A 22005-nucleotide genomic window follows, 5' to 3' on the forward strand; every position below is an offset into this window, starting at 1 on the left:
GCTGTCACTCTTGTCTTGAGAGTTACAGCTCTTTCAGCCATCCACTGGCCATGGTGCTGTCCTGTCTCAGTCAGTAGTTGGCTGAGCGGGCTGGAGGAGGCTGAAAGTGAATTGTAGCAAGCTGGAATGTCTCCTCACCCCCCACCCCCCACACACACACACCACCAATCCCAATCTCTGCTTTGATTGACATCTGGAATCTAAGTCCCTAGCAGGGTCAGGGATGGAAGGGGGAGCTAGTAGGCATTACAGTATGCAGCAGGTCTGGGGCTTGGTATACCATTTTGACACGTTGTACCAGATAATAAAAGCATTTTTCTATGTTAAGGACAGATATCTGAAAGCTACTATATGTCTCCTTGACCTAACAGCTATCTAACGTCTTTGTTGCCATGTTTTTTAATTTTATATGCACAAGCCAAAAAGACAGAAATGGCTGCACATCGCACCCATGGTTGACACGAAAGCTTGTTCAGCTACATTTAAAAACCAACATCAGAAGTTAGTATATACTTTGATCAAACCATATTGCTTCATGTACCAATGTGCAGGTCTCTGATACACACGAGTCCCTAACCAAAAAACATCACTGTGCCGGTCAGTGAACACAATCTCCACAAAGCGTGTGCAAGGCCCTTGGGGGGCCCTTTGGGGTTTGGTCCTGTGACATTGGGGTTGCAGAGCTACTCCGTGGCCCCCCTTCTCTGCTTGCGCACGCTTTGCGGGCATTGTGTTTGCTGACCGACACAGTGATGTTTTTTGGTTAGGGACTCATGTGTATCAGAAGACCTGCACGTTGGTACATGAGGCAATATGGTTTGATCAAATTATATACTAACTTCTGATGTTGGTTTTTAAATGTAGCTGAACAAGCTTTAGTATCAGCAATGGGTGTGATGTGCAGCCATTCCTGTCTTTTTGGCTTGTGCATTTAATTTTATATGATGCCATAATTTCAACATCCCTTTTCTTTTGAACAGGGTTATTTGAAAGTATTTAGGCAGTTTCATTCTTCATCACCAAGTTTTAACCACATCCTTATGAATTCAACCGCACATCCATGAAGCAAGTTGCAGGATGTGTTCCCATGTTCCGATTTTTTAATGCATTTTTCGAAGCCAAAGCCAGGAACGGATGATGCATAAAAGAAAGGCCATTCCTGGTTTTGGCTTAAAAAATTGCATCAAAAAAACCCAAATGCAGGAAACACCACAAGACTTGTCAGCCTGTACCTGATAAAAAATCTGTTAAAATTTACACAAAAAGATAAGCACTGTATCAAACTAGATAACCAGATCCCTTCGATATGCTTCGAGTTGATCATAGACTATAAACTGTATTCTGCTGGTGACATCATTAATCATTCTGTAAATGTTTGTTCTGAAATGTCAGGTTGTTGTTTTTTTTATTATTTAAACTAAGTATGTTTTCAAAGGATAACGTGCTCAAGGCTTTAATAAGTGAGTGATCTTGGATTACCATTGTCGTCGTTTCCTTTTAGGAAATACATGGGTGTTAGCTTAGATGGCTTCCTGAAGAGTAACATAAACCAAGGCTAAACGATAGTCATCTTTTAATTAAAAAACAGCATGAGAAAACAAAGAACGTATTTTAACCTTGCTGCTATGTATTGTTGGCTACTGAATAATCCATTAAGACACATAATGGAAAATGATGATTCTCCACACTAAGTTTTGGCCAACATTTAGAAGGCTTTTGTCTGTTTAAAAGTGATTGTAGAATAAGAAACAAACCATTTTAACAATGGAAGCATATCCCATGACATACTTCGAGATCAAAAAAGGAGGTACGTTCTCAGTACTCTACATGAACACATCAAGCTGAGATAAATGCCCAAAGCTATGAGCTATGAAGAGAATTGAGAAAAATATATATATTACAAAGAATTATGACATTTCACAGATACTGAATACTCACGAGTAGCTCAAGTCTCCAGGTATAGACTGTAGGCCTCGCTTTAAACTAAATAGGGCCATAAGCCCGTAACATACCCCAGTTTGCTCCTACAGAGTAATATATATCATTAATTGACTGTTTCTAAAATGTCAACATATTTGTTGTCTAATTGTTAAAACCTACACACCACCACAGTCAGTGATCTGTATCATCTTGAAATACGCTTGTAGGGTTTCATCTAGTTTTTAAAGCACATGACTGCATAGTCCCTCAACTATTGGGGGTCATCAGGAAGAGGGCTTATGGCACTGCAATCCACTCATTGACCCCTTTTTATATGTTCCCTTTGTGACCTCATGGTGTCAGTGCTAATCTGGACCTATAGGAATAATGAATTTATCAGATGTCCGAGGGTCAATTGTAATCAACCAATCAGATGGTGCTACTACTTGCGATCCCTAAAATTAACCGATTGAGGCAAATAACATAACATGTCAATCAAATCTGATTTATACACTTCATTATAGTCTATGAGCAACTGAGTCTGATTTCCCTGCCAGCCAGGGAGTGGATCATATTGCCACGCATTACACCCTGCTATAGCTCAGGTTCACAGCAGGTGTCAGGAGTGAGACCTAATGCAATCTAACTTTTAACATGTCTGATGTTGACATGTCATAAAGTTATTTTATCTGACACTATCGCTTTAAAGGGTTTGTCCTGCAAAAAAAACTTTCTTTCAAATCAACTGGTATCAGAAAGTTATATAGATTTTCTTGTTATAGAGGTTTTCTATGGGGATTCGTAGAAAACTTGAGACAAAGTTCAGAGCGTCCTGTCTCAGCTGACAGGCCGCTCAGCCAATCACAGGCCGCAGCCAGTGATTAGCTAAGCGGCCTGTTAGTTAAGACAGGACGCTCTGAAGCTGCAGCGCCCGGGACCTGGGGAGAAGTGCAGGAGGAGCCCTGGACCATGGATAGGTAATGTATGCCAGTTTAGCTAGGGCTACAAGGTCATCGGTAAGGATGTCCATGCAGCCTTTGTTAAACAATTATCGGGGCGTGTAATAGGCCCAGTAAACGAGCGCCAATCAGATTCGTGCTTGTTTACAGTTAATATCGGGCCAGCATCGGGCCATGTAATAGTACCCTATGTGTGAACATAGCCTAATCTGACAACCATCAGACCACTTTTTAGTGCAGCTCACAGTTTCATAGAAAGACAAGGAAATAAATACACATTTCAGCAGAGATTCTCCAAGGATACATACAGTGCAAAGAAAATCACTTTGCGGCCCAAAATAAAATACATAAAATTGACTTTCTCCACTTAGTTTTTATTATTGGATTCTGAAATATTCAATGTGTTATAAAAGTGTTGCTAACAACATCCTCACTGTAACCCACTTACATTTTTTTTATTCCTCGGAAAAAAGTCTTTAAATTCTACTTAAAGAGAACCTATCATCTAAATTTAACTGTCCCTGTTATAAAAGTTTATCTTTCCCTAAGTCTATTCCTGAAGATACAGACTGCCTTTGCAAACTGTATCTTATACTTTACCTAATCCTTCGTAGCAGTGTATTACGGCTGGACGCCACCATCTTGATGACGTCACTTGTGTTCCAACGGTGCAACGCACCGCTGGAACGCACCGCTGGGACGCAAGTGACATCATCAAGATGGCCCCTGGCCACACTGCACCGCTACAGAGGAGTAGGTAAAGTATAAGATACAGACTGCAACAGCAGTCTGTATCTTCATGAAGATTATTTATGAAGATACAGACTGCCTTTACAGTCTGTATCTTATACTTTACCTACTCCTTCGTAACGGTGCAGCAAGACCGGGCGCCATCTTGAATACGTCACTTGCGTTTCGGCGGTGGAAAGCAAGTGACGTCATCAAGATGGCGGCGCCCGGCCTTACTACACCGTTACAAAGGATCAGGTAAAGTATACGATACAGACTGCACAGACAGTCTGTATCTTCTTTACAAACTATTAGGGTCATTTAGGACACTAATACATACATTGCTGTGTATTGACAGAGCAGCGGGCAAAGGCTCATGGGAGCCCTTCCCACTGCTCTGCATGCCGGGAGCTTCCTGTCACGGGCCAGCTCTTTTGAAAAGAGCCGGCACGCGACAGTGAAGGAAAATTTGAATAAATAAAAAATGAGGCCGAAAAATTAATTAACAATATCTACAAATATTGTTTAAAAATAGAATAAAATTAAATGGAGGAATAAGAAAAAAATCGCCTGTGATTGGTTCTCTTTAAGTCTTTGTCTTCGCCATGCAGTGCACTGTGTGACCAGCTTGTTTTTCTATAATGTTGTACTGCTCCAACACCTGCTTATCTGCATTTTCAGCTAAGTAACAATATTGCCCTTTCAATATAAATGAGACACGGAGCAAACGATTGTATTGTTTAAACAGGTCACATATTTTCCTCTCCTACTTAAGCACTGGAAGCAGAGGAATATGAGTCATTTTTGTTGGAAAGTTTTAGTCGACCTTTACAAAGCAGGTCAAATTCCTTCCAAGGTGGATCTCTTCACATTGAAGTGTGTATAATACTAACGGCATAGTTTTCAGAGATACAAGGCTTGGTGACTTTCAGTAAACGTGAAGAGTTAATTTTCTATAATGGCTTTCACTAACCATAAAACCACCTTGCGCACCGTGCATAAGACACCAACTCATAAATAAGAATTACTGTTACTGAGCTAAAAGGGAATTTCAGGTTTCAGTGTCAAGTAAAGCATTCAACAGTGCTGTAAAAAAAAAGTATTTGCCCTCTTTCAAATATCTGTCACATATCCATATCCTAAACTTTAAACAAATGGAATATATATAAATACTTAAAACATTTATGAAAAATTACTGTATTGTCAGGAATTCAGGAATTGTCACTTAAGAGACAAAGGTATTCAACTTCCTTAACACCCATATAAAAAGGAGATGCAATATCTGGTTGCATCACATTGTAGTAACAATGGCTTAGAAATGCCTCCCATAATATAATCATTGCTTTTCACTTCACACTATGGGATTTCAGGCCACTGATTAATGCAGATTTTTTTTTTTAACCCCTTAAGGAGAGAGCCTAAAAGGACCTTCAGGAATTGTCACTTTTGCATTTTCGTTTTTTCCTCCTCGCATTCTAAGACTCATAACTCTCTTATTTTTCCACCTACAGGGCCATGTGAAGGCTTGTTTTTTTCACTCTGCCCTAAAATGAATGACGGAACACCCAAAATATCATTTATGGGTTGAATTTGGGTCACAAAATGCGATAATGCAAATTTTGGGGGGTTCCATGTTTACGTAATGCACTTTACAGTAAAACTGACAATTTTTCTTTTTTTCTATAGATCAGTCTAAACGATAGCGATATGCATGTTTACTAGGTTTTCTAACGGTTTACTATTTTTATTAGTAGTAAAACTTTTTTTTGCAAATAGGTGTATTTAAAATGGCCCTATTGTGACTCTTATAGCGTTTTTATTTTTTCACCTATGGGGTCATATGGGGTATAATTTTTTGCGCCATGATCTCTAGTTTTTATTAATACTGTATTTGTGTAGATGAGATGTATTGATTCATTTTTATTAATTTTATTTTAAATAAAATGTAATAAAAATAATCCATCCTGGCGGATTTTTTTACCGCTTTTTGTTTACGCCGTTCACCGTGCAGGAACAATATTGAGTTCTTTATTAGATCAGACGATTACGCATGCTACGGTATATTTTATGTTTATTTATCTTCATGTGTTTTATTAATAAAATGTGAAAGGGGGGTTATTTAAACTTTTATTGGGGAAGGGGCAATGGTGTGTTTTTAAAAACTTGTTAAATTTTTTTTTTACACATTTTATGTCCCCTTAGGGGACTTTAACATTTTTACATTGGATTAGATACACTGATCATTGTTATGCCATAGGATAGCATTGATCAGTGTAATCTGCGATCATTGCATAGAGCCTGCCTGTGCAGACTGTATACAGTGATCACCGATCTGACTGCCAGGAGGAAGGTAAGAGACCTCCGGCAGTCAGATAAAAGGATCGGAACCCCCGCAGCCATAGATCGGGTCCCGATCAGTCAGTGACAGGGGCACAGCTCCTGCTACTGATGCAAGTGCAGTGATCGCGGCACTGTGGGGGTTAATGGCGGGCGGCCGCGCGATCGCGGCGGCCCGTCATTAACAGTGAGGACCTGGCTGCATATAGCAGCCGGTCCCCACGTGCTTTGAAGTGAGCTCAGCTCCTGAGCTCACTTCAAAGCACCGCCGGACTCCATGGCGTATCGGTATGGCATAGGTCCTTTAGTGACAGGATTTCATGACGTACCTGTATGCCATGGGTCCTTAAGGGGTTAAAGGGGTTGTCCAGCAAGGATCTTTTTCTTTCAAATCAACTGGTATCAGAAAGTTATATGGATTTGTAATTTACTTCTATTAACCTCTTAAGGACGCATGACGTACCCGTATGTCATGGGTCCGCAAGAGGAGTTCAGAGCGGGGCCGCGCGGTGACCCTGCTCTGAACCGCCGCAGTCCCAGGTGCCGCTTGTAGCCCGGGACTGCGGATATTTGATGACAGATGACAGCTGCATCCGATTACCGGATGCAGCACTTCCCTGGTGTCTAGTGGCGGAGATCGCTCCTCCGGGACGTTGTCCAGGAGCAGCGATCTCCGTGACTGGTGCCAGCCTGGGTCTTCGCCAAAATGGCGCTGATCCCCGCTCAGCATTCAGATGCTTTCGGCTGCAACAGCCGAAAGCATCCGAGTGCCGATCTCATTGATCTTTGCTGTTTAACTATACAGCAAAGATCTCAATGAGAGATCAGTATACTTAAACTAGAAGTCCCCCAGGGGGGCTTCTAGTATAAGTGTAAAAAAAAAAAGTGTTATTATTAGTAAAAAGCCCCCTCCCGTAATAAAAGTCAGAATCACTCCCCTTTTCCCATGTTTTTAATAAAAGTAAATTAATAAATAAATAAATAAATAAACATGTTTGGTATCGCCACGTGCATAATCGCCTGAACTATTAATTAATCACATTCCTGATCTCGCACGGTAAATGGCGTAAGCGCAAAAAAATCCCAAAGTGCAAAATTGCGCATTTTTGGTCGCATCAAATCCAGAAAAAATATAATAAAAAGCGATCGTAAAGTCGTATATGCGCAATCAAGGTATCGATATAAAGTAAATATCATGGCACAAAAAATGACCTCGCACAGCCGCATAGGCCAAAGAATAAAAGTGCTAAAAGCATGGGAATGGTGCGATTTTAAAGAACATATATTTGTTAACAATGGTTTGAATTTTTTACAAGTCATCAGATAATATAAAAGTTATACATGTTACATATCGTTGTAATCGTAACGACTTGAGGAACATGCATAACAAGTCAGTTTTACCCAAGGGCGAATGGCGTAAAAACAAAAACCTCCTAAATAAAAAAAATGTGTTTTTTTGTTCAATTTCACCACACATTTAATTTTTTGCTCGTTTGGCAGTATACTTTATGAAAAAATTCAGCCTGTCATTGCAAAGTACAATTAGTGACGCAAAAAGAAGGGCTCATGTGGGTCTCTAGGTGGAAAAATGCACGTGCTATGGCCTTTTAAACACAAGGAGGAAAAAACTAAACCGCAAAAATGAAAATTGGCTCCGTCCTTAAGAGGTTAAAAAATGTTAAGTCTTCCTATACTTATTAGCTACTAAATGTCATGCAGGAAATGTTGTTTTATTTTCAGTCTGACACAGTGCTCTCTGCTGACATCTCTGGCTGAGACAGGAACTCTTGTCGTGGTTTTATATGAATCCCCATAGAAAACCTCTCCTGCTCTGGACAGTTCCTGTCCCAGCCAGAGATGTCAGCAGAGAGCACTGTGTCAGACTGAAAATAAAGCTGCATTTCCTGCATCACATTTAGTAGCTAATTAGTATGGGAAGACTTAAGATTTTTTAATAGAAGTAAATTACAAATCTATATAACTTTATGACACCAGTTGATTTGAAAGAAAAAGATTTTCGCTGGACAATCCCTCTAACCTTAACTTGGGCACAGTGGTGGATTGTAATGCATTGACTGTATCATGTCCAAATCTACTAGAGAGAAAAGTTGTTGAAATAATACAGTAGTCCAAAGATAGTAGGTAACTCAATGTAGAATTGAGACAGGTCTCATATAAGGAGTTGTCCAGTTAAGACAGTCCATTTTGTAAACCTTATAAGAGATTTCTTTTTTAATTGGGGCGGGAGGGGTTGAAGTTAGAATGGAGAGTGGTTTCAAACAGCATCTCTCGCCCTGGAGCTCCTGTCCTGTCTACATACAAAATGTGATGATTTAAATGGACACTGCTTAATTTCCCCTGAGGTGAAGCCCCAGGAAAGTGGGACACTTACTGACAGGTTTCCCCACAGACCTATTAAGTTTGCCTTGAAGGAAATACAGGTAATACAACTCTAACATGGTGATGGGTTCTTGTAACGGTTTGGAGATGATTTGCTGCTAGATAATCTTAATACCTTGTCATTTTTAAAGAAACCATAAATGCTATAATATTTTAGAATGTTCTTAAAGGAGAAGTCTGGAAAATAAAAAACGGATGCAGGCAGGGGCTTATGGGAACATGATAAAGAAAGTAGGCTTACCCATCCCCATGCCCCCAGAGCACTATATTACAGCTCCCAGACCCCCGCTGGCCTCCTTTTGCTCTCTCTTACATGACCGAGCTGAATTGCCCTCTCAGCCAGCCAGTGACTGAGGTTTACAATCCATCAGCCGGCCCGGGTTGGCTTCTCCTTTAAGAATCCCCATTATAAACACTAGAGATTATTGCCAGAAAGACATGGTCCATCTATTTTTTATTTTTTTATCAGATGTATGTTTACCTTCACTTACTGTGGATATAGTGTGTTCAGTTCACCTGTCTGTTAGCTGAAGCTGTAGTAGAACGAGATGAGACATGTATCTATACAGAAATTCACATCTGGCTGTAGAGAAACAAAATGAAAAACAAAATGTTGAAGTGTAGCTGTTATTTCAGGAGGCTTGAATAATATGTGGGCACTTCACTCTATTTCTGGTCATTATATGACTTTTGTCTCTATTTCTGCAGGCTCCATCTCTAATCCACAGCTTTACCCAAAGCTCAGCTCCATGGGTGGCTAGATATAATGATGTCTCCCATACTTAGCACACAGAAAAGAGGAGATCCTCATCCCCTTCTGTATCTCTCCCTCACACACAGACCAGCACAATCCATGGAGCTCTAGTGAAACAAGATAAAATACGAGTGCAGGGACTACAGACTACCACAATGGTGGAGGGTCTTAAAGGGAACCAATCACGCAGAAAATCACCCTAATGATAAGGAAACATGCTGGCACATCACCCAGCACGCTTCCCAAACATCCCCCTGTACCCTCCGTGCCCTCCTCTATTAGATCGTATTCTTACTTTTATGATGTCCTGCGCTGTATGTGAATGCTGGGCAAGTAGTAACGATGGGCAGTCCTGGGCGTATCTAGTCACGGTCCTGGGCGGTGGAATAGCTGTAATCACACCCAGAGGGGCGTGATTGAAAGACCTGCCTAGGACCGTGACTAGATACGCCCAGGACTGCCCACCGTGACTACTTGCCCAGCATTTACATACAGCGCAAGACATCATAAAAGTAAGACTACGGTCTAATAGAGGGCGGAAAGGAGGGTACAGGGGGATGTTTGGGAAGCGTGCTGGGTGATGTGCCAGCACGTTTCCTTATCATTAGGGTGATTTTTTGCGTGATTGGTTCCCTTTAAGCAGAAACTCAAAGAACCTAATTTGTGTATCTACACGGAGATAAGGGAAAGGGGGCAAGATCAAAACCTTTAAAACAAACATCCAGCAGGTTTGGTTGTAAAATCAACAGTTAGTAAACTTTAACTTGCCTGGGAGAAACACCATCTGTCCTACATAGGTTCCCATGCTATAAAAAGGTATACCATGCATGAAAAGTAAGTTTGGAGACAACACTCAAAGTGAAAACCTGAACTTGAATTACACTGGATGTAACGTTCGGCATTGCTGCATTTCTTAACAATAGAAACTAGTGTTCTGAGGTGCTGTATAACACACCACTCAATAGTGCAATCAGAATACAAATACAAGTTTCATTAATTTTGAGTCCAAAATGACATCTGTTATTTTGAGGATTGGCCTCCCGTCAGTGCAATAACAGGTACTGGTAAATTATTCTAGTTTAGCTGACTAATTGGCCTTTGGGTGTGTCTTTAATTGAAAAGTCTATTGAATAGTAACAGTAGAGAAAGGACTGTGACAAAAGAAAAACTGTGTGAAAAACGAAAAAAATAATGTGTTTGCAATAGACGTCCGAAAAGCATTGACATGATCATTATTTTGACGTCTGCGTAGATAACATCCATCATTTTATACATTGTGTGCATTGTTTTTTGCATTCATATTTTTAAAGATTTGTAAGTATCTTCCTGGATTCCATCTTGTCCAGTGGGGCCTGCCCTGGTCCTGCATTGTATTGTAGTATCAGTGATGGGTTTGATCAAGCATAACAGATGCACACAGTCAGGGCCGGCCTTTGGGGTGTGTGACCTGCACGCTTGCACAGGGCGCCTCACTCCTGGCCAGCTAGGGGGGGCTTCGGCAGAAAGAGAGCTGAATTGCACACCTAACTTAGATACAGAAGTTTAATGTGCTGCCTGTGTGCCGGGGCACCCACCCAGCTGGCTGCTTACCCTCCTCCAGGCAAGCACCGCCCCGGCTGCATTTCCTAGCAGCCAAAATCAGACCCTGCCAGACCCCGACCCTAATCCGAACGTTCAGTTTTGGGGTTTGGGGGACCCAGCCAGATCACAGAATGGCCGGTGTTACTTAAGATCATCCCAGAACTTAAGATCATCCCAGACGGTACTGCAGTACCGGTAGGATGATCTTCACTACTAATGAATTCGGATGCGGGCGCATCAGTGTGTGAACTGACAGGTTTTCTGCGGCCTCTATGCGATGAATAGTGACCGCAGAAAACTGACATGTCAGTTTTTTGCGTGGCTGCTAGCGATCTCGGTCGGAGTGTATACTATGGGGGACATTTATGAAGTCCGGCCTTGTAAATGTCCCCGCAGCTCCGGAGCTCAGGGGATTTATGTAGAGGCACACTGCCTGTACATAAATCCCATGCGCACAGAGTCTGTCCGTGTGAATAATTTGAAACTTTAATACTTAATGCTTAACTTGTGTGAACATGGCCTAAATGTGTATTGTGTGCACGCCTGTACGAATAAAGTTTTGGCTATGTAGCACAAAAAAATATGGGTTGCCTAGATTTATAACCTTAATGGCCTATGCACAGCTAATAATGCAAAGCTCAATGTCATCTGCTCATGGTTACTGCTAAGATACCATTCGATTCAATAGAAGCTGATCTGCAGTGCCAAGCTGATCACTGTGCATGGGTGCCAATACAGCAGCTCAGAAAATCAGTTGGGTGCTGGGGGTCATCTACTGGAATCCAGCAAATGGATACAGACCCTTACCTTTCCTTTAGTTTAGGATTTAAACTTCTCATGAAGCCAGCTCAGCTGAGTATCACACAGTGTACATAACAAATATTTGCTGTCCACACAAATGTGTTCGCTTAGTGACAGTGTCACAAACTATGGCTATGTTTTTATTACTGCCAATCTGTGACTATTCGGGGGACTGTGACCTAAGAATTTTTGACAAAACAAATTGTTGGCTGATGCTTAAGATTTGGTTTTACCAATACATAATATTAAGTTGCTCATCTCTAGCACTAAAGGCCCTATTCCATTTAGTTATAGAACCTTTGTGCTCACCTTTGTGTTCCTAATCTCTTGTTAGATTGTTTATATTTTACTGTATGTCACACACACTTAAGGTCCTATTCCACAGAACGATTATCGGCTGTATTGGGCCGATATCGGCCGTTGCGGCCGATAATCGTCCTATGCGGCAACGATCAGCCGACATCTTTCATGTCGGGTGATCGTTGAAGTCATTTGTCTTTCAACATGTTCAAAAACAAACGACTTATATAGCAGTGATCTGCTGGCGTCGCTATGCAACGGCAGCAGCTATATCCTATGGGCTGCTCGGACGATCAGCGATCACCCGTGCAGCCCCCCTGCAGCTACCCCCGGCCCCTCCTGCACTCACCCGCTTGCTGCAGCCGCTTGGAATAGCGGCAGCAGCGAGCCGGGAACGAGGAGCAAATGAACGCTCACAACGCTTGTTTGCTCCTCAGAGTCGGACCGTGGAATGCGGCCTTTATTCTTATGTTAGTAATTGTAACTTTATGTATCTTAAGTACTGTATTATAAGGCAATTGGGTAGTTGTTCACCATGACAAAGGCTTAATCATGTTTATATGATAAAATTGTATAGGTTTCCTTTTGACAGGTAATGCACTTTATTAATTACTGCCTCTTGAGTATTTCAAAGGGTTCCTGCCCTTTAAGGAAGAATTTGCTCTCAACTGTATTAATTGAAGTATTGAGATATATACACAACATTTAAGTACATGTACCATTTCTACTGTCTATGTTCTCTTAATATTTTCAATTACTGGCATAATTGATAGTATTATCAGTCTCTGCATTTTTGAAAACTATAGCTTTATGTTATTTCTAACAATCTGGCCAATCAAACATTTAACATGATTTAAGTCTGGTTCTAGAAAAGATTCCAGTGCATAAGAATTCCTTCCTTTGGATATACAATATGGTAACTTATTATTTATTTCTAAAGGATTTTGGCTCATTTGGAATACATTTAGGACTGTCATCATTTCTAAATTATTTTTAGGGTGGGACTATATAACTCAGTACTATGTATCCAGATATGTAGTTTTATCTGGCCCCTGACTGGCCTCTTTGCCTGTTAGCCACCCCTAAAGAGCACTCTGCATACCCCACACACCTTGTTCTGAACCTAGGGGTACACTACTTACAACCAGGGACCATTCAATAAAAGACCTTATTTACCAACACTGTCTGGGTTCAGTCTTTAAAGTGACCCTGTACCCACAATCTGTCCCCCCCCCCCCAAAACGCTTGTACCTTCAGATGGGGTCCGCTTGTACCTTCCCTAGGGTCCGTTCGGCAGGTGATGTGGTTGTTGTCCTAAAAACAACTTTTAAACTTGCCGCCCTGTGCCAAACTGGCGTGGCCTAGAGTGACTATTAGAGATGAACGAACCGGGTTCGGGTTTGAGTCGATCCGAACCCGAATGATCGGCATTTGATTAGCTGGGGCTGCTGAACTTGGATAAAGCTCTAAGGTTGTCTGGAAAACATGGATACAGCCAATGACTATATCCATGTTTTCCATATAGCCTTAGGGCTTTATCCAACTTCAGCAGCCACCGCTAATCAAATGCCGAATGTTCGGGTTCGAATCGACTCGAGCATGCTCGAGGTTCGCTCATCTCTAGTGACTATGCATTAGGCTGGCACAACCTCTCTGTCCCTCATCCCTGTCCTCTTCATCATTAGGAATGCTCCAGGCAGATTGCCTCCTATTCATCAGCTGTGTGAACACTGCACATGGGCTGGATCATTAACCTCTTAAGGACATAGGACGTACCGGTACGTCCTATGTCCTCACTTGCACTTCAAAGCGGGGCCGCGCGGCGGCCCCGCTTTGAAGTGCCGCGATCCCGGGTGCCGCGAGTAGCCCGGGACCGCTGCTATTAGCGGGCACGGTCGGATCACCGTGCCCGCTAATTAGCTAATCGGAGGCAGCTGTCAAAGTTGACAGCTGCCTCCGATTACCGGAGGCAACGTTTCCCTGGTGTCTAGTGGGGGAGATCTCCGTTACTGATGCCGGCCGGGGACGCGTCCAAGATGGCGCCGTCCTCGGCTCGGCACTCGTTCGTTTTCGGCTGCAGCAGCCGAAAGCAAACGAGTAGCGATCTCATGGATCTCTGCAGCATATCTATGCTGCAGAGATCTCAATGAGAGATCCAAGTGTATATACTAGAAGTCCCCCAGGGGGGCTTTTAGTATATGTGTAAAAAAAAAAAATAAAGTGTTGTTTATAGTAAAAAGCCCCCTCCCCTAATAAAAGTCTGAATCACCCCCCTTTTCCCAGGTTTTAAATAAAAGTAAACAAATAAATAAATAAATAAACATGTTTGGTATCGCCGCGTGCGTAATCGCCCGAACTATTAATTAATCACATTCCTGATCTCGTACGGTAAACGGCGTCAGCGCAAAAAAATCCCAAAGTGCAAAATTGCGCATTTTTGGTCACATCAAATCCAGAAAAAATGTAATAAAAAGCGATCAAAAAGACGTATATGGGCAATCAAGGTACCGATAGAAAGATCACATCATGGCGCAAGAAATGACACCTCGCACAGCCCCATAGACCAAAGGATAAAAGCGCTATAAGCCTGGGAATGGAGCGATTTTAAGGAACGTATATTGGTTAACAACGGTTTGAATTTTTTACAGGCCATCAGATACAATATAAGTTATACATGTTATATATCGTTTTAATCGTAACAACTTGAGGAACATGCATAACAAGTCAGTTTTACCCCAGGGCGAATGGCGTAAAAACACATTTCCCCCAAATAAAAGAAATGCGTTTTTTTTTTCAATTTCACCACACTTTGAATTTTTTTTTGGTTTCGCAGTGTACTTTATGCAAAAATTCAGCCTGTAATTGCAAAGTACAATTAGTGACGCAAAAAATAAGGGATCATGTGGGTTTCTAGGTGGAAAAATGCAAGTGCTATGACCTTTTATGCACAAGGAGGAAAAACCGAAAACGTAAAAACGAAAATGGGCCATGTCCTTAAAGGGTTAAGGCACCTGTGCAGTTTTCACTGCAGAGGAATAGGAAAAATCCTGCCAGTGGTATTCCTAATGATGAGGAGGGTGGGGAGGAGGGACGGAGGGGTGGTGAAAAGTTAGGGCACAGATACTTTAGGCCATGGCTGTTGGGCACAGGGCTGCAAGTTTAAAAGTTGTTTTTTTTAGGACAATAACTGCATCCCCTGCTGAACAGACCCCAGGAAAGATTTTGGATTAAAAGCAGCTATCCGAAGGTACAAGTGGTTTGGTGGGGGGGCAGATTGTGGGTACAGAGTCGCTTTAAGTCAGTTTTCAATCTAGTTACAAAATAAACTTTCTAAACCCATAGACCTAGATTTACCCATTAAGTGTCTGTTATATTACCACTTGCATCCTGTGTCAGAGCTGCAGCAGAACAGTTTTCTTCCTTCCTAGGAATCTTCTGGGAAATTTGGTTTAATCTTTTAAGTTCTAAATTTCCCCCCCAAACATTCAAATTTGGTATTAGTTTCAGTGGCCTTGGCCAGTCCATACACTGAGCATTAAAGCTCAGTTAGGCTGCTCAGTAAACATTTGCTTGCAACATACTCATTTTGTGCACTCTGCACCTGGTCCAGCAAATGCTAATTAAGCGAGGTATACATTGCATGCTTTGCCTAATTAGAGGCGGGGACTACTGTCTTTTACGATATTCCCTGCTCTTGTTCTTACTGTACTGTTGAATTGGAATCAATTCAGATTTTAATCCAATGGCCAGTTTGAGTGAATCGAAAAGTTTTTTCTTAGTTAAAGACAGTAAAAGTAGATAAACATTTGCTACATTTTTTATCTAAAAGCCATGTTTTTGTAGCCTTAAACCTAATTGATATATTGTAGGGCACAATACAGCTCAGTTTTCCACAATGTAGGGTTTATCTGCACTGGCGTTCTTGTATGCCCGTCTTAGTTAAATCACTGCCCCTATGCCCCATGGCAGTTTTCTAGAGAGGCACAAGCCTATTAGTAATTCAGTCAAGGCCGGTGAGGCCGGTGTTGGCAGTCTCAGAAATCTACACTGCTATTGAGCATAAATCATCTTGGGAGGAGGTTGGTTTGGCTTGTGTAAAAATCTGTGAAGTACGACGGGCATTGGATTGATAATCCTCCATGTGTTTGGGATATATACTCAACTTACTAGCAGTTCTGTCCATTTAAGTCAATGGAATGAAGATATGCTCTGCCATTGTATATGTCAGAATACCTTTTTTTTAGTATCCAATGTATGCTAGGCTAGCAGCATATAGTCCAAACATGATGTGAACACAACCTGGGAAGGCAACTGTCCTTTAGAACTGTAATCAGTTTGCGTTACTTGTAGCATCAATAGTTGTTCCTCAACATATATAATTTGATGGCTATTTTCCTTTGGCGGTCCAGTTTATTTCAGCACTTTAGACTTCTGCTCATTTCACTCATTTTACAAAAAGAAAGATGATATCTTCAGATATTACCAGACTAATTTTAATTTTTTTCCCATAAATCAAACATACAAGCAGTGATAACAAATTTTGTAGAAAATTTTATTACAGAAAAATGCCTACCCCAGTTATCGGACTTGCATTAATAATTGTTTCCCGGCAGATATTCTTAGGTATTTTATTGCAGTTGAATTATATTAGACCTTTTCTTTTGCTTTAATTCAGACTTATTGTGCTATTCCATCTATGTCTCATTGTTTGTTTATAAAATATGATTATTATTGTTATAAATAAGGGGTAACAGTTCCCCCCCTCCCCCATAAATCTAAAATACAAGAGATGATAAGAAACGTTGTAAGGCTCTGATCACACAACCTTTTTTAGGGTGCATTTACACGTACAGGATCCGCAGCAGATTTGATGTAACTAAATAACTGAACCCAAATCTGCGCCATCAAATCTGCCGCTGATCTTTTGCGGATCTGTACATGTGAAACTACCCTAAGGCCAAAAACAACAGTTATTTTATAATGACGCCTGTGAATAATGATCATAATGGCAGTGTGTGAACATAGCCTCCATCTCATAACAGAAAAAAGCCTCTTTCTCCATTTATCAGAGTTCTTTCCTGCTTCCTGTGGATCCTTCACACCCTTTTGATTCACCAATAAAATCCATTGTCAGGCTGTATTCATGAACAGACTCTTTTTGATCATTTGGCGGCCATCTTTTAAGACAAATGTAATTTTTAAGGGCAAATAATGTCTGTTATTATAAAAAATAATGTCCATCATTGTAAAATAATGGCCGTGATTTGGCCTAAAAAAATGGCCGTCCAAAGAAGGATGATGTGTGAACATAGCCCTGGAGAGGCATAGGCTGAGTTGTAAAGTGTGAACATAGCCAAAATCGGGATCAATACTACAAGGGGCCAGAGCAAAGGTAAGAACATCAATTGGCACCAAAGGCACTTGGTCAGCCAGTAAGTGTGTATCTGTGCCCCATATAGTAATAATGCTCTTTGCTGTGTCCTCTCATATAGTAATAATGTCCCCTGCTATGCCCTCCATATAGTAATAGTGCCTCCTGCTGTGCCCCCATAAAGTAATAATACCTCCTGCTGTGTCCTTTCATATATTAATAATGCCTCCTGCTGTATCCTTCATATAGTAATAATGTCTCCTGCTGTGCCTCCATATAGTAAGAGGAGGGGGGGAAGGGAGTGGAACCAAAAGTAAAACTTAATTTTTTCCCCCACCTCCCGCATACCCCCTCAACCTTCGGGACGTACCCCAGCTTAAGAAACCCTGATCTAGGGGGTGAAATACTAATTATTTGAATTGTGTAAAATTTTAAAACTAATGCAATATGACAATATTAAAAAATTCTCTTTATTTTTAACTTTTTTTGTGCAAAAGTAGTAGAACATAAAAACCTACAGATCACTAAGGACCGTCAGTAAGTTGGGAGCCAGAGAAGCAGGTGGGTGGGCAGGCAGGTAAGCATGATGTGTTCAAGGCTAGTTAAATAGGTAGTGGCTACATTCTCGCAGCAGAATGAAAATCTTCTGTGAGAATGCAGAGCCATAGGCCATAACATTACAGAGTATTGCAGGGGACTTTGCTATGAACTCTGTATGTTTGAATCAACCTTTAATTAGGACAAGATCACATTGCTGCCATAGACTCTGGATAAAACCTGTGTCAGCAATTGATTCACAGATCAGATCCCCCATAACAATGTGACTAATCTGTGGGATCCAGAAATAATGCTCAAGCAATGTCATAATAATGCCCCCTTCTCCAATAATAATGCCCCTTGTGGCCACCCTGTACCTTGATGCAATGGCTCCTGTAATCTCATATGCCCCCTGCAGCCAGGTATAACCAGTACAACCAAGTACTGTATGCCCACTGCACCCAGATACACTGTTTGCAGCCACATATGCCCCTTTCAGCTAAGTATGTCTTTTGCAGCCAGGTATGTCCATGTAGCCAGATACCTCCCCCCATGTAGCCAGATACCTCCCCCCATGTAGCCAGATACTTCCCCCCATGTAGACAAATACCTCCCCCCTGTAGACAGATACTTTCCCCATGTAGCCAGATACCTGCCCCCATGAAGCCAGATACCTCCTCCCCCCATGTAGACAGATACCCCACATGTATTCATATACTTCCCCCCATGTAGAAAAATACACCCCATGTTGACAGATACCTCCCCCATGTAGTCAGATACCTCCATGTGTAGACAGATATCTGCCCCATGTAGTCAGATACCTTCTCATGTATTCAAATACCTCCTCATGTAGTCAGATTACTTCCCATGTGGCCAGATACTTTTTATGGGGGAACAGCAGGAGCATTATTACTTTTTACCTGGGGCGCCCCTACCAAATAAAATTATGATGGTCTAGAAAGGAACATTTTATGTTGAAAATATTGTATCTTGAGGCCATTATAAGTTGAGGGACCACTGTACAACTACACTGATCACTCATAGAGATCAGTGTAATATACATAATAGGTCTTCAGACCCGCTCATTTGTTTTTACATGTTGTTATGTTGTGGCCTCGTACTAAAAAAAAAAATTGAGATGAGCAAGGCAGCTGAAAATTTGTTTCGTGAGGCCCGTGAATATTGGGTTGGATTGGATAATATTCACAAATCAAATGTCAAAAATTGGAAAAATCACGACTAAAATGTCAATCAGCCGGTCAATCATACAATTTCCGCCATGGACAGCGGTAGACCTTGGCGGATCATCAGCATCATTTCAATTTTCTCCCAGGACAGCAGTGGATATTGGTAAATGAGCGGCGATAAATTATGCTTTGTTCCAGGATTGGTGCATCAGCGGCAGAAAATCGAAAATCTTTCTAATAAAATATTTCAAACTTTCCAATCCTCCTTCAAGTACCCTTTCACCTCCCCTTGTGTGGAAACACTTGTCTCCCCAGTTAGTTTAAGTGCCATTAATTTAAGTGTCAAATTTATTTCAATTAAATTTAATTTATTTAGAGTTTAGTTCAATTATAATTTTAATTCAATTTTAATTCAATTAAATTTTTTTTATTTATTTATTTTGAGCTACCACTGCATTGGTAAATGAGCAGCGTAAAATGACACTTTCTCCCAGGACAGCAGTGGACATTGGTGGACCAATGGCATAACATCAGTTTCTCCCAGGAAAGCAGTAGATATTGGTAAATTAGCGGCATTAAAGGACCAGCGGTATCAAATCAACTTTTTCTCCTAGGACAGCAATGGATGTTGGTGAATCAGCTTTTTTTCCATGGACATCAGTGTTGTTAAATGTCACTTTCTCCCAGAACAGCAAAAGAGTGGAAGCCCATTAAGCGGCAATAGTCCTAGAAGGCTCGAGAACAAACACCTGGACATGGCAGAGACAGCATTCTTACTCTCTTTGACCATAAGGGGCCTAGGACAGACATCAGGAAGTGGTAGTGGCAGTACTCTGACTCTCTTGAACCCTGTGGGGCCCAGAAAAGACATTTGAGGGTGGTTGCTGTAGTGGGAGTTTATTTTTTTTCTTCAAAATATACGAGAAAAGAAAGAAAGCCCCCAATGAATAGACACACACAGAACCTAATTTTTTTTTTAACATGTCAAGTAATATTACTGTAATCTGACAGTTGAGCTAAATGGGCCATCCAACTGCCAAATAATGGAAATAAACACATAGGGGAGATTTATCAAAGGGTGTAAAATTTAGACTGGTACAAACTGCCCACTGCAACCAATCACAGCTCAGCTTCCAGCTCTGGTGAAAGAAAAGAGGAGTTTGCACCAGTCTAAATTTTACACCCTTTGATAAATCTCCCCCATAGTCATTTGGGAAACACTGAAATAGACCAGAAAAGCCCACCCGCAAAAGCGCGTAGCATGTAATGGAGAATAGAAAAGTCCAGATTCAGGAAGGCTTTACATTAATTATATTAAATAAAAGAGTGGAAAAGTTTCTAACAACCTTAAAGAACAACCCCGGCGCTGATAAAAATAAAAAAAAAAACTGAACTGAAGCTCCAGTTGGTGTCCATTTTTTCTTCACTTCCTGGTTTGGGCTTTTCCATGATGCACTTTTTGTCCTCTGATGTCTAACTGACTCTGTAGAACTGTTAGATTGCTTACAGCTTGCTCAGCCAATCAGAGCTGAGCAACCTGAACAAAGGGAGGCTGGCCTAACGGGGCTAAGACCAGTTTCCCTCTTGATGATGTCACTGTCACAAAATGGCTGCCACAGAACAGCCTGGGGTCAACAGTCATCAGGTAAGAATGAGTTTACTTCACCTACTGGTGGGGGATTGAGGGAGGAAAAGATAGGGAAGGGGGCAGATAGGCGATTAAAGCATATAACAAAGTTATATAACTTTGTAATGCGTTTTAATTACTGAGGAAAAGCTTTTCACCGAAGTTGTCCTTTAAGTTGTAGAAGATTTTCCCATTGTACTGTCTTTTCTGTAAAGAAAAAAATATGGCAGAAATAATGTGTTCAAAAACCTTGCTGAATCTGGGCCTCTGGCTTTTTCCAAGACATGAATACATATCAATACTAGGTTTGCGATTCAACAAAGTGCAAGATGCAACCCATGCGTGAATCTCTTGGGCTGTTTAAGCTGTCTCCAGCTTAAATGAACAGGGAAGGGGAATACCCCTGATGGGGTAAGGCAGTGACCTTCTTAACCCTAATGGTGCATCCAAATGTTGCTCCAGGGCTGCTGTGTAATACCCTCAGCCGATGATTATGCTGGGAAATATGTAGTTTCAGTGTTGAACTAGGTAGATCCGCACTGAACTTTGTATTATCCGCCCGCCCCATGGTACTGAAAGGTGATGAAAAACAGCTGTGCATCCGTTGAGGGTTTTAAGCAGCAGAAACCAAAAAGCAACCATTCATGGATGAATGCACTATAAATAAGGCAAGGTAACCTGCCTTTCAGCAACAGGGAGCTGCAGGTATTCGCTTTAGAAGTTTCTTATATCACATTTAGAAGACATCATCCTCTGTGATATATAATCCATCAAGAACCCTTCCTATGGCTTGAAAATCACCCAAGAAACCACAAGAGCCATTAAAAGGTCACACAACAAGTATCCTATCAGGAACCATTGTGCAAGCTCTAGCACCATTGTGATATTTTAAAAACCCCAAGGACAGTTATTGTCCAGTTACCATGATCGTCTGCAAAAATGGGACATGAATGGTAAGATTCGTTGGCACAATTGCCAGGGTTGAAACCCCATGGCCATGGCTAACAAGGAGGAAAATGTCCTCTTTGTGAACTATAGTCATGGGGATGTGTGTCTGGATAACCCTGTTCTTGGGGCATGCACATTGTACTTTGCTGAGGCATTAAGCTGGTGTGGATAATATATGTTATTTTCAAAACATGTGGCTTGGCCGCCTCCATTTCACACTGCACATTGCAAATACACTGTGTTCCAAATTATTATGCAAAAAGTGTTTAGGAGTTATAAGGTAAGAATTTTTTGTTTGTCAGTTAAAGTCATTGATGGTGATGTGTGTCAGGGTTCTTTATATCACTGAAAGCAATTGCAGAAACCTGTGCTAATTAGTTTGGCAGGTGTATCCAATTAAAGGCAAGACTACTTAAGAAGGCTGCCCCCCACGATAAGAGGGGGGATCATGGACTCCTGTGGAGACCAACTGAGAAGCCGGTACTACTACTCCATCCAGCATCCATTAAGCTAAGTAATACCAGCGGTATATATCTTATTGAGTTGGCTATACC

This window comes from Dendropsophus ebraccatus, chromosome 9, assembly GCF_027789765.1.
Source record: "Dendropsophus ebraccatus isolate aDenEbr1 chromosome 9, aDenEbr1.pat, whole genome shotgun sequence".
Lineage (NCBI taxonomy): Eukaryota > Metazoa > Chordata > Amphibia > Anura > Hylidae > Dendropsophus > Dendropsophus ebraccatus.